Source organism: Tamandua tetradactyla, chromosome 1 (assembly GCF_023851605.1).
Source record: "Tamandua tetradactyla isolate mTamTet1 chromosome 1, mTamTet1.pri, whole genome shotgun sequence".
NCBI lineage: Eukaryota > Metazoa > Chordata > Mammalia > Pilosa > Myrmecophagidae > Tamandua > Tamandua tetradactyla.
The window spans coordinates 216610690-216623793 of record NC_135327.1 but is presented as its reverse complement, the minus strand read 5'-3'; the positions used below and the strand labels follow the sequence as shown (position 1 = coordinate 216623793).

Genomic DNA, 13104 nt, shown 5'->3' with positions numbered 1-13104 from the left:
CTATCACTTGCCATGCCAGAGAACCAGGTTCGAATCCCGATGCCTGCCCATGTTAAAAGAAAAAAACTTATTACAAAGCTATAGTAATCAAAACTGCATGTGACTGGCACAAGGGCAGACATATAGACAAAGGAAATGGAATTGAGAATACAGAAATAAACCCTCACATGTGTAGCCAACTGATTTTTCACAATAGTGCCAAATCAATTCAATTAGGAAGGAATAATCTCTTCAACAAATTAGGTGCTGGGAAAATTGGATATCCATAAGTAAAAGAACGAAGGTAGACCCCTACCTCATAATGTATACAAAAACTCATAATGTATCAAAGAACTAAATATAATAATCAGAACTATAAAACTCCTACAAGAAAACATAGGGAGACATCATCAGAACGTTAGGCAATGATTTCTTAGACCTTACAACAAAAGCATAAGCAAAGAAAATATATATAAGTATATAAGTAGGATTTCATCAATATTAAAAACTTTTGTGTATCAAAGGGCTTCATCACGAAAGAGGACAACCTACAAGATAAGATAAAATATTTGGAAACCACATTTCTGATAAGTGTCTAGATTATATCTAGAATATATGGAAATCCTACAACTCAACAACAAAAAGACAAACCCAGTTAAAAACAGGTAAAAGACTTGAAGACACATTTCTCCAAAAAGATATACAAATTGTCAAAAACTCATGAGAAATGTTAAACATCATTACCCATTAGGAAAATGATCATCAAAACCACAATGAGGTACCACCTCATGCCCAACAGAATAGCTACAATTCAAAAAATGGAAAAGAAGTTTTAGAGAAGATTTGGATAAATGCTCATTCATTGCTAGTGGGAATGTAAAATTGTACAACTGCTGTGGAAAATAGTTTGGCAATTTCCCAGAAAGTTATGAGTAGAATCACTATATGACTTGACAATCCTACTTCTAGGTGTACAGAAAAATTGAAAACAGGGACTCGAACAGATATTTTCACACTGATACTCCTAGCGGCATTATTCACTACGGTCAAAAGATGGAAGCAATGCAAGATGCAAGTATCCATCAACAGATGAACGGATAAACAAAACGTGGCATGTCCATAAAGTGGAATATTATTCAGCCATAAAAAGGAATGAAGTTCTGATAATGTGATAAATGGATGAACCTTGAAAACGTCACATTGAGTGAAACAGGCCAAATACAAAAGGAGAAATATGTATGCTCTCACTAATATAAAATAATTAGAATAAGCAAATTCTTAGAGTTAGAGACCAGGAAACAGGTACCAGGGTCCAGGGTGACAGCAGGCAATGGGGAGTTAATTGATACACAATTTCTTTTTGGAGCGATAGAAATTTGTTAATGAATGGTGGTGGTGGAGCACAACATTTTAAATGTAATTAACACTAGTGAATTATATATTTGAATGTGGTAAAAAGGGAAAATTTCAGATTGTATATATGTTAGCGAAATAAATTTTTTAGAAATAGGACACTACAACACAAACGGTGAACTCTAATGTAATACAGACTATACTTAATAGGACATTTATAGTAATTTCTTTAATCAATTGTAACAAAGATATTATACCAATGCAAGGTGTTAATAATAGGAAAAACTGCATGTGAGTTGGAGAGGTATATGGAAACTATGTATTTTCCTCATGATTTTTCTGTAAACCTATCACTTAAATAATTTTTAAAAATAGGCAAAAATACTTCAATGTTCTGGAGTAGCTAGAAGGAAAACTTTAAGATGATGGTATGGTAGCACATGACAAACTCTGGGATCTGTTCTGTAACTATTTGTTGAAGAGTGCTTTGAAAACTATTTTTTCTTTTTTCACTTTATATATGTATGTTATATTATACAATTTTAAAAAGTTTTTAAAAACTTAAGCTAAAGTAAAAAAAAAATTCAATATTCAAATCAATCATTCATCCAGAATAGCAAGATCAATTTGTAAAGCACATTTACATGCACATACATACACACGCTCACACACACATACACCCTTTAGTATCCTTTTCATTCATGGGTCCCCTTTGACTCTGCCTGAATTCCCTAAAATGATGTCATCCAGGGCATACTTGGGAACCCTGCTGACTGTTAATTCAGGAGTGAGCCAGAATACGTCATTTTTAGATTTGTTGAGCTGGCAAAGACCAAAGTCTAAAAATAAATTATACTCATAGTCTTCTTTACCAAGCGGTATTAATTCCCCAAGGGAATTCAGAAGTAACTACTATCCTGGGGGTGAATAAACAGTATTAGTTAGCTATTCTCTAGCAACTGAAAACAGGGACATCTGCTCACCCCTTCCCACCACCCAAGCTCTAGGGTGACCTAATCAACTTAAATATCAACTCTCATTTCCTAAAATACTTCCTTACATACCAAAGTAGACTGATATCCAACATGTAACTTATAATAATAACAGTTCTTTAAACTTTCTAACCCTTCCCACACTCTCCATATGAGATCAGAAGCTGCAGCCCGTATAAAATATATGTGACCACCCTTTGGAGTAAATTCTTACCTGAAGACTTTCCCAGCCTGGAGACTCCGTGCTTTAGAACCTCCTATCTTCTAACACCTCTCCCACCACAACCTCTTCCACAGCCTTTATCAAGCAATGTATTATTGACCTCCCCATAACATGCCCAGTGTGTTCCTGTGCCTCAGATGCCGAGTCCATCTCAACCTCCAGGCTAACCTTCTCCCAGCCCTCCGGAGTTCTCAGTCACCCTCTGCCCAAGAGCTTTTCTTGACCCCCGCACTCCGCGGGCAAGTTAGAAGGCTGGTTCTACCCTCACTGTTAATGTTCCCAGTAGCCATGACAGTACTGAAAATAGGGGTCTGTGGTCAAGTTTAAACCTTCCAAAGCTGTTAAGATTCTACTTTTAGACATACTAAAATAATAGTTCCAAACTTTTCCTTAACGCACTTCACGCTCTAGTTATTAAACCATCCCTTTTCTCTTCATAGCAAAGTTTTTCAAAACATTGTCCATAATTTATGTCTCAGCTTCTGCTTACACCACAAACTCATTCTAACAAGGCTTCCCCCCACCCCAAACCTGTCCATCAAGGCCACCAATAATCTCTGTGAGGAGACATGCGATGGTCAATTCTCAACCCTAAGATCCTACTTGGTCTATCAGCAGAATTTGATTCCAGGGATGACTCCCTCCAACTTGAAATACTCTATAAACTTAGCTTCTAATCCACTAATTAGACAGTCAAATCTTTTCAAAATGTGAGACTCAGAGTTGTGGACTCCAGCCACTCGGAGGGGTCCTGATTCAACAGCCAGCTATGCCAAGCAGTCATGACAGCCACAAGCCAACACATTTGTCAGGCTGGCACTCACTAAATCCCACTCTAAACAACGTTTTGGGGAGAGAGAACCAAGAAGGAGATCAACCGTAATTCCAACAAAATGTACTACATTAATGAAACCAGATCTGTGCATAGCATACAAGAATGACCTCCCCCTCTCGGAAGAGCATAAAAACCAGGAAGGGCATCTTTACCACTGAGTGATACAACCCCCAGGAACACTAGTCCCTCGTGAGCTCTTACAGGAAGCTTTGATCAATGCAATTCCCTTTCACTAAACAGAGGGACATGTATTTTCAAGAGAGGATCCAATGAGGAAAACCTAAAGAGCATACCTGTTGATTCCACTGCATGGTTTTTCACATTGAATAATTTGAAAAAAATAACAGAAATCATTGTTGCCCAGGCTACAGAAACTTACAAACATAAGTGAACAAAAAGCTGTGGTAAGCTACTCTTTACAACACCAATGAAAACTAACTCTACAACAGGTGCCTATCACTGGGTCAAAAAATAAATGTGACACAACTCTATAATAATAATAATAATAATAATAATAATAAATATTTCTCATTTATGATGTATACATTTAAAATAACCAAAGACTTGAACACAAACTAGTTTTAAGCCATGATGACCAAAAATCCACTACACACAAGCAACAAACTAGCAAAGAAGTTCACTCATGTACTGAGTAGCTGGAAGAGGGCCAAGAGGTGAATGTCTGGATCACAGCATGATTCCCAAAGGATGGATCTCAGTCCAGAAGAAGGCTGGAGTAAGAAAAACACCTCAAGCATCACTGGTTACCATCCAGAAAATCAAAGAATAGATAGGGAACTGGCCAGTGCTGTAAGAACAAGAGTGGAGAGAACATTCCTAAGACCAGGGAGAATGCAAGCATGGGTGATTTTACAAAATGCAAGCTGCGAGGAATGCTGGTGCCTGCTTTATTTCAGAGACACAGTGAGAGAAAACAGTGCAGGAGAATTACTAACAAAAAACTGACTCGTATCCCACCTCTAAGAAATCTCTCAAATTCCATGAAGAACATCATGACATTATGCATCAAGTTCATGAACTTTTGAGTTCTGACCTGTCCAAGGCAAAGCTTCTGCACAGTTTATGCTTGTGCAAGTTCCAAGAAAAGCACCTGAAATTAGAAAAAGCCCACTACTCTTGCATTAACCCCGGCACACATCAATGGTCCATATCCTGTCAAATTTTCAAAGGAGAGCATATGTGGAAATGAAATATAAGACGAGATAAAGATCACTGAAAGTCCACGTCCATCAAAAAACTGAGTATTAAACTATGTGCAAAGCAAAAAATGAAGGCAAAGCAGCACACACTGCCTACTCTAGAGTTAAAAATTTATTATTGGAGAGCAGGCCACAGTGGCTCAGCAGGCAGAGTTCTCGCCTGTCATGCCAGAGATCTGGGTTCGATTCCCAGTGCCTGCCCATGCAAAAAAAAAAAAAAAGAAGGAAAAAAAAATTATTGGATAAGACATATACAGATAGTTAAAAAGTGGTAGACCACACGCCATAAGAAAAATAGAGAAAAAACGTTTCAAGCATTCAAGGGAGGGCAAAATTACTTTTATTTTGAAAGTTCAGGGAAGGTGTGTGAGGGATCGGGTCATAATAGGTGAGAAGATGGGAGGAAGGAAAGAACGTGAATAAAAGTCTAAGCAAAGGGGAAGGTATGTGAAGGCAGGGAGGAATGGCAGAATTTATTCAGAAAACTGTGAACTGGCTAAGAGGCAAAAACTGAAGCGTAACAAAATCCTATCAAATGACATATTTATTCTGACTCCCTCATGAAAGTCCACGGGAACTACACAAATGGAATTTTCTTTCAAGATATAATCCTACAAGACCGGCTGCTGAGACGAACGCTTCACTGGGGCAGTCTCCGCATATCATGGGGAGATAGACGCTGCTGCCTTTGATTGGCCTTGGTCCTCACAGCTCCAAAAGGAAACAGGATCTTGATAAGCTCTATGAGCTGAAATCCAAAGCTCGGCAGATTATGAACCAGTTTGGCCCCTCAGCCCTAATCAACCTTTCCAATTTCTCATCCATAAAACCGGAACCAGCCAGCTCTCCTCCACAAGGCTCCATGGCCAATAGCACTACAGTAGTAAAGATACCAGGTACTCCTGGAACAGGAGGTCGTCTCAGCCCTGAAAACAATCAGGTATTGACCAAGAAGAAATTGCAAGACTTAGTAAGAGAAGTGGATCCTAATGAGCAGTTGGATGAAGATGTGGAGGAGATGCTGCTACAGATCGCTGATGATTTTATCGAAAGTGTAGTGACAGCAGCTTGCCAGCTTGCTCGGCATCGCAAGTCCAGCACCCTGGAGGTGAAAGATGTCCAGTTGCATCTAGAGCGTCAGTGGAACATGTGGATCCCAGGATTTGGCTCTGAAGAAATCCGACCCTACAAAAAAGCTTGCACCACAGAAGCTCACAAACAGAGAATGGCATTGATCCGGAAAACAACCAAGAAATAACACACGGAAAGGTAAGGGAATGGACAACAATGTATTTGGAGATACTTGAGCTGAGGCCTCAGCCATCTCACCCATGGAATTTTTTTTTTTAATGCTTTACAGAGAAGCATATATTTTTTATTAACAGTGCAGCAATATCTATAATGACTGAGAGGATCTGCCAAAAGAATAAAAGCTTCCTACCCCAACTTCCAGTCCCTTTTCCCTGCCATCTCAAAGAGGAACAAAGTATCTTCCAGAGAAGATTTTATTTGTGGTTTATTACATAAGTGATTGAATATGGGACAAAGCATTATGGTACTGTTTGGTGAGACAGCATTAGCAGGATTTGTAGAGATTTTGTTTCCTTCTCCCTTGTCCTTTTCTTTTTACTTCGTAATGTCAGTGTTTATATGAATAAGACTTTCGTTTGCTTTTTCAGAATAAAGAAGTTATTAATATCGACAAAAAAAAAAAAGATATAATCCTACAAAGAGAAAGACAACAAAGGGAAACAAGAACACCACAATTTGGGAGGCTGAAAGCAGACGGACCGGTGGCAACTCAGCAAAACTGAGAAAGTTGAATCCTCGGCTGGCTGTAGGAAACCCAGGAAGATACATGGTTTCCACTGCCAAGACTCCAAGGAGCTCTGGAACTATGTGGGCCAAGTATCTTAGACCATAAGAAAGAAGATGGGAGGAAAAAAGAGTGGGACTGGCTGAAAGTCTGTTTACGAAGCAGTTACAGTCCCAGATTCCCTCATTCCCTGCCAACTCCACACAGGCCAGAGACTGCTGATCCCTTTCCCCAGTCGTTCACTGGAGAGGATAAAATGGAGGATCTGGACTGGGAAATCCAAGGCAGAGCGACTTCAGTGACTGCTCATGCACTGAATGCTGAGAAATCCCACTTGATTCCCTTTAGAACGCTGGCAGCTTATACCATCCAAACAGATCTTTCCTTGGGCCTCTGACCATCCGAAGAGAAAAGACTGGGGATATGACTCAGTCAAGTGACCTTACTGAGCTCCTCTGTCCCAGCAGCCCCTCTTGCACTTGGTGCTTTTAAGTTATTGTTTGTGCCTCTTAAACTGGAGCCAACAACGAAGGACCAAACTTCTGAGAATCCAAGGACAGAAGAGAGATTAAAGTAAGCAGAAAAGCACAACTTGAAAGAAACAGAAACTATATAAAAAGAAGACTTTTTAAAAATCCGTCATTAATACCCAGAGAGTCCAGAAATAATGGTATATCCAAGTTGCCTACAAAGATGAGAAGGAAGGGACTGAGGAAAGGAAGATGCATTCAGAGAACAACAAGTTCTCAGAAATTAAAAGACTAAAAATGAAAACCTGAATGGTAGGGTTGAAAAGCACTGAAGAAATCTCTGCCAGAAAGTACAGCAAAAGGCAAAGAGAGAAGATAAAAGAGAAAGAGTCATAAAATTAGAAGGCCAGTCAAGTTAAGTCAAACATCTGAATAAAGACAACTAGGGAAACAACAAAAATTATTTCAAATAATTACCCAGAACTACATGTTTTATGTTTTTCTATATTGAAAAGGTCCATAAAGAACCCAGTATTGCAATGTGATGGTGGCTTAGCTGGTAGAATTCTCCGGTAGTATGCCAGAGACCCAGGTTCAATTCCCAGCGCCTGCCTATGCAAAAAAAAAAAAAGAAAAAAGAAAAAGAAACCAATACTACTTATTAAAAAAGACATACAGCAAAGCACATCAAAACACAGAAGACAGCAAGCAAAAGCTCCAAATAAACAAAAGAAACCTATAAAACTTCCAGAAAGGAAAAAAAAAAAAACAACAAGTCACAATGAAGGGATAAGGAATCAGAATGGGGTTGAGCTTCAGAAGATCAACTCTGAAATCTAGATAATAATGGAAGCGCAACTTCAAAGTTCCTAAGAGAAATGGTCCCCATCTCACCCAATTATCAATAAAAGCAAAGGTAGAAAAAAACATTTTCAGAAATGCAAAGTCTCTAAAAAATAACACCCTCTGTGCATCTTTCTCTGGAAACTACTAGAAGATGCATTCCAACAAAAAAGGAAATAAGCATGAACAAGGATGATGTGGGATATGGAAATAAGGACATAAAATGCAGAAGGGAAGTTAAGAGCACTCGCACGACAACAGTGAAGGTCGGCATCAGGGTGTCAGCTGTGTGCCAGGTATGGAGGGCAACCAGCCCAGATGGGAGCAGGTCAGACTCCAAATGAGATGCCTTTGAGATGATATGAAAGAGCATCCAGTGCACACCAAGGGCTACTATAACAGATGGCAGAGTTGGGTTTGAATAAGTTGCAAATTCACAGATGACCAAGCAAAGGAATACAAGTTGTTCACTCCTGAGAAGGGGTGTGATGGAAAGAAAAAGCAATCAAGATAAAGTACATGTATCAGCTATGAACAGCCTGTAATAAAGAAAACACTGTGAACACTGGATTTTATCTAATCAAACTTTTGATATAACTACATTGGGGGGAACGAGGCATAAAAAGTATGTGTGTGAGAGAGAAAGAGGAACAGAGATAGAGAGGTCTCCAAGAAGCACCTACACAGGAGATTGGGGACACGGCATACATGGGGTGAAATAAGGCTAAATCCTCCATGTTAAATCAATAGAAGATGGTAAACCAAAGCATCAAGAAGTAACAATATAAATAGGCTATACAGAAATACAGAAGTAAACATCAAAAGAGTCAGGCTCAAGAGTTAGACAAGGCAACCTCTCAGATAGGAAGCACTTCTCTTTTTCATAACAATTGTAGTAGCCCTATTACACTAGGCACATATATAATGTTGAAAAACAAAAAGTAAGAAGGGAGCATTTAAACATTCCCCAAAATAATAACCATGGCACACAGCTTAAAGTTTAGCCTCCATCAATCCTGTTAACCAGAGGATAATTATGTGGCAAAGAAAACTGAAGTAACTGTTAATGTCAAGACCAATGGAAAATATTTCATTTTTTAAAAAGTCAACAGAAGAGTGCAATCAGTAGGAATAATGGCTCACTCTAGATTCTCTTGTAAGTCTCTCTCCAATATAGTTATGCCCAAAACAACACATTTTAAATATGTCCGAAGCTCTTTCTTAAAAAATAAATCATTAGCATTTCAAGATAGAACTGCCGCATAATTTTGATTTTACTTGATTCAATCAACTTCCATTTCAAAGACCCCTTTCTTTCAGTAGAAATTCAAACCACAGGAACCATTTTTAATTTATTTGCAGTAACGCTGTTAAACATGAAACGGAGTATTTGTATCACCTTCTCAATAAAGACTGAAGGCATAGATGGTCAGATGCCACAGCTGATAATTTAGTGATAAAATAACCTCTGTGAACATGAGGGAGCGCCTAATACCTAGCGGGAAGCACCTCCTGTGCCTGGAGTGCTCCAGTCCTAACCCACACACCGCCACCGCCACCACAACAGAAGACAGAGCAACCAAACCCTGCCGCTTCCCTGGAAGGGTGGATGGCTTAATTTACCATGTCAACCAAAAAAAGGAAAAGTCAGCAGAAAACCCAAGGTACATTCCAACCTCCAGGACATAACTTTCTGGCATTTTGTTTTACCAGAACCAACACACACTTCCCTACAGCATCACATGGTACTCTAGAAATGCAGGAAATCAGCCCACTGACCACCGGCACTCACATAACTTCCACAGCAACAGGCAGGGCCCTGTAGAGTGTGGATGCTTCTCGGTTCCTCCACCTTCCCACATATTCTCAGGGAACGGCCCACGGCACAGAACTGGCTCGGAACCGAGACAAGGCAAAGATGAGGACACAGTAGGTTCTGGTTAAATGGGGACCATGTTTTACAAGTTAAAAACTGCACACACGTGCATTATCTAATGCGGTGAGAGGACGTATCAGCCCTGTCTTCAGATGATAAAACTGAAACTCAGAGAGCCCAAGTCACTGAAAGGAGGTCAAGAGTGAATAAATGGCATTAGCAGGACTCAAAACTGCAGCCTTATGCCTGGCCCTGGACTGCCACGGAGGGCTTCCATCTGCAGTGTGGTGGGGGAAGGGGGCTCATCATGCCCCTAGGGTCCCTCCCCACAACCACTTCATTTTGTAATACTTTGCATGGTGGGGAGGTTCTGTAAGATACTTCTTTTAATGTTGTGGCTTTGACTGGTAAAAGCAATGAAATAGGAGGAGGTGCAAGGACAGTTCAGTGGTAGAATTCTCGCCTGCCATGTGGGAGACCCAGGTTCGATTCCTGCCCCATGCACTTCCCAAGAAAACAAAGACGCCAACAAAACAAACAAAATTCAACAAATGGTGCTGTAATAACGGGATACTCACATGGAAAAAGAATGAAGTATGACCCTCACTACACAGCATATACACAAAAAAAGACCAAATAGGAAAACAGACTCGTTAAACGGACTCAAAGTATGATTTCCAACCAGAAGCATCAGCCTCACTTAGAACTTCTCAGAAATTCAAATGCTCCACCAGGACTCAATCCACCCGGACATGCTGATTTGAAGTTTCTAGAGGTAGGACCCAGAAATCTAGGTTTAAACAAGTCCTCCAGGTGATTCTGATGTACAATAAAGTGTGAGAACCAGTGACTTAGAATTTGGGGGTGAAGGGAGGGGAAAGCCCAAAAGATCTGTCCCTTCCGCATATTAGGTTTTCATCCATAAATAGAAGGGTTTAGTGCTTTCATAATTCTTAAATCAAACAGCTGTTAGCTATTAAATCTTAAAAATGGTTACCATAAACACATCCTTATATATTTGTCTCCTGTGATAAACATACAGATACATTTCAGCATCCACTATCAGTTGCGGTCTCTTTCTCAGCAGTGTTTCAACTCTGAGCTTTGCACAGATTGCAAAAACCACACCTCTCGATCAGAGCACTGCCAGCACTCCAGCTTCAGATGTCCACCCCTCACTGGTGAGGGGTGAATCCCCCAAGGAGCTTGTTTTAAAGGCTTGCCAGGAAACCATTATTCAATGAGTAAAAGGACCTCCATTTGGGAGTAACCCAATGGAGTTATTGGGTTGACTCCAATAACTGGAAAATGTTTTGATCAAGTTCTATTTATTTCCAATTTATTAAGCTTCTATTTTTTAATCTTCCCCCTAAAACTTCTTTTTTAACTTCCTGTCCACTTCTTCTTTCCTACTGGCAGCACCATTTTCCTCTGAGTTAATCTACAAAAGCCATACAGGATTTTTTCTTCCGTACAGGAAATATAGGGGATAGAGAACCAAGTTAAATGACTCAAGGAAACAGGCAGACAAATCCAGACTGTGAGACTTTTTATAACACAACTAAACAGATCTCAAAAAAAAAAAAAAAGGAAAAGAAGTCCGAGTCATCTGGAATCCAAATGCAATGCCTGATCCTATAAGGATCCTGCATCCATAGAGGAAAATTGTGAAAAATGACAGTATTGGGACAATTGAAGAAATCTGTCATATTAGGTAAGAGAATTCTATCATTGATAAGTGTTATGAATGTGATCATTGTACCATGGCTATAAAAGAATATTTTTGTTTTTAGGGGATATATGCTGAAGTATGTAGATATGCATTTATCTAAATACTTACCTAAATATCTAACATGCATTTAGAGATGAGAAAAATCACTGAATCTTAATATAATTTCAAATGGTTAAGCACAAAAAAATCATTGCAACTTAATTTAATTTCAAACAGTTAAGCACAAAAAAAGAAATTACTCATATTTATTTATGTGTATATGTAGATAGAAAGAAAGCAGTGTTCATCTCACCAATTTGTAGGTTAAATTTTTTTCAAAAAAAATATTAAATATTAAAAGGCTGTCATTTCAAAGAAACTGGGGACTGTTCTAGGTCAAACAGGCATAACCAAATTCAAGGCACGATCCCTGATTGGATCATTGTTGGGGTTTAAAAAAATCACTGTAAAAGGCATTTTGGAGACAGATGGGGAAATTTTAACATGGGCTTGATATTAGATGATACTAGGAAATTACTGTAAATTTTCATAGGTGTGATAACAGTGCATGGATATGAAAAGAATATCCTTATTCTTGATATGTGCCAAAATATTGAAAAAGGAAGTGTCAGGATGTCTGCTACTTTAAAACAATTCAAATATATACATATGAATGCATATCTATCATTCAGAGCACAAGCAGGAAAATGCATATCATAAACATTTTAAACAGAGGGAATTGGTTACAAAGATGTAGGCAGAGTTAGACTCCAAACCAGGATGTGTGTGTGCTGGGGAGAGAATTAACAATAGCAAGAAGCTACTACTATGCCTAGGCTCAAGAGACAAAGGGATGGGGGTGGGGGGACGTCAGAGACCAGGCTCAAAGGACAGAAGCTGGAACCAGGAGGCCTGCTTGGGCTGCAGCTGGAATTTGGGAAGAGACTCAGCTCTCTGCAGTGATAGAGGTCAAAGCAGAGAGGGGATGGGGACATGTTGGGGTTCTCTATCATATGCCACCCTCCCACCCCCATCACCCACCACACCTCCCACCAGCCAAGCCCAGCTGGCATGGCTGTACTATGGATGACTGTCTGAACTACAATTTGAGTTTTTCATAACAAATTGGTAAAATGGGTTTGTTTTTAACAAATTTATTGCCCTGGGATTCCACTGAATACAGGGAAGCTATCATTCTCACACACTGCTCCTAGGTTCTAAATTATCACATACATTTTAGTATATGGGGGAGGGGGGTGATCAAGGAAATGGAATTTGGTACTGTGCATATTGTACATACCCATTAACCCTGTAAACTAAAAATGTATGTAAAGATACATGGTCAGCTTGTGATTGTGAAAACCTCGTGTCTGATCCAGAGTATGGACACATAAGTTAAAAAAGAAAAAGATAAAAAATAATTAAATAATAGGAGGGATAAAGGGTTAAAAATTGGGTAGACTGAATTACTAGTGGTCAATGAGAGGGAGGGGTAAGGGGAATGGGATGTATGAGTTTTCTCTTTTTTCTTTTCATTTCTTTTTCTGGAGTGATGCAAATGTTCTAAAAATGATCATGGTGATGAATGCACAACTATGTAATGATGTTGTGAGCCACTGATTGCACACTGTGTATGGACTGTGTGTAAAGATTTCTCAATAAAAATATTTTAAAAAAATTTTTTTTTAATTAAGAAAAATACATGGTCAGAATGTACATATTAAATTGAATGTTAATGATAAACAAAATTGGAAACCAGCCACATATCCAACAACTGGCAGAGTCC

The 13104-nt window shown here is 39.1% G+C and overlaps 1 protein-coding gene and 1 pseudogene across 19 annotated transcripts in view; one reads left to right on the top strand and one right to left on the bottom strand.

Annotated features, from left to right (window-relative positions):
* PARD3 (par-3 family cell polarity regulator) overlaps nt 1-13104 on the bottom strand; it is a 676839-nt gene that overhangs the window by 559507 nt on the left and 104228 nt on the right. The gene's annotated exons all lie outside the window — the stretch shown is intronic.
* Nucleotides 5284-6306, top strand: LOC143676611 (transcription initiation factor TFIID subunit 12 pseudogene; annotated as a pseudogene).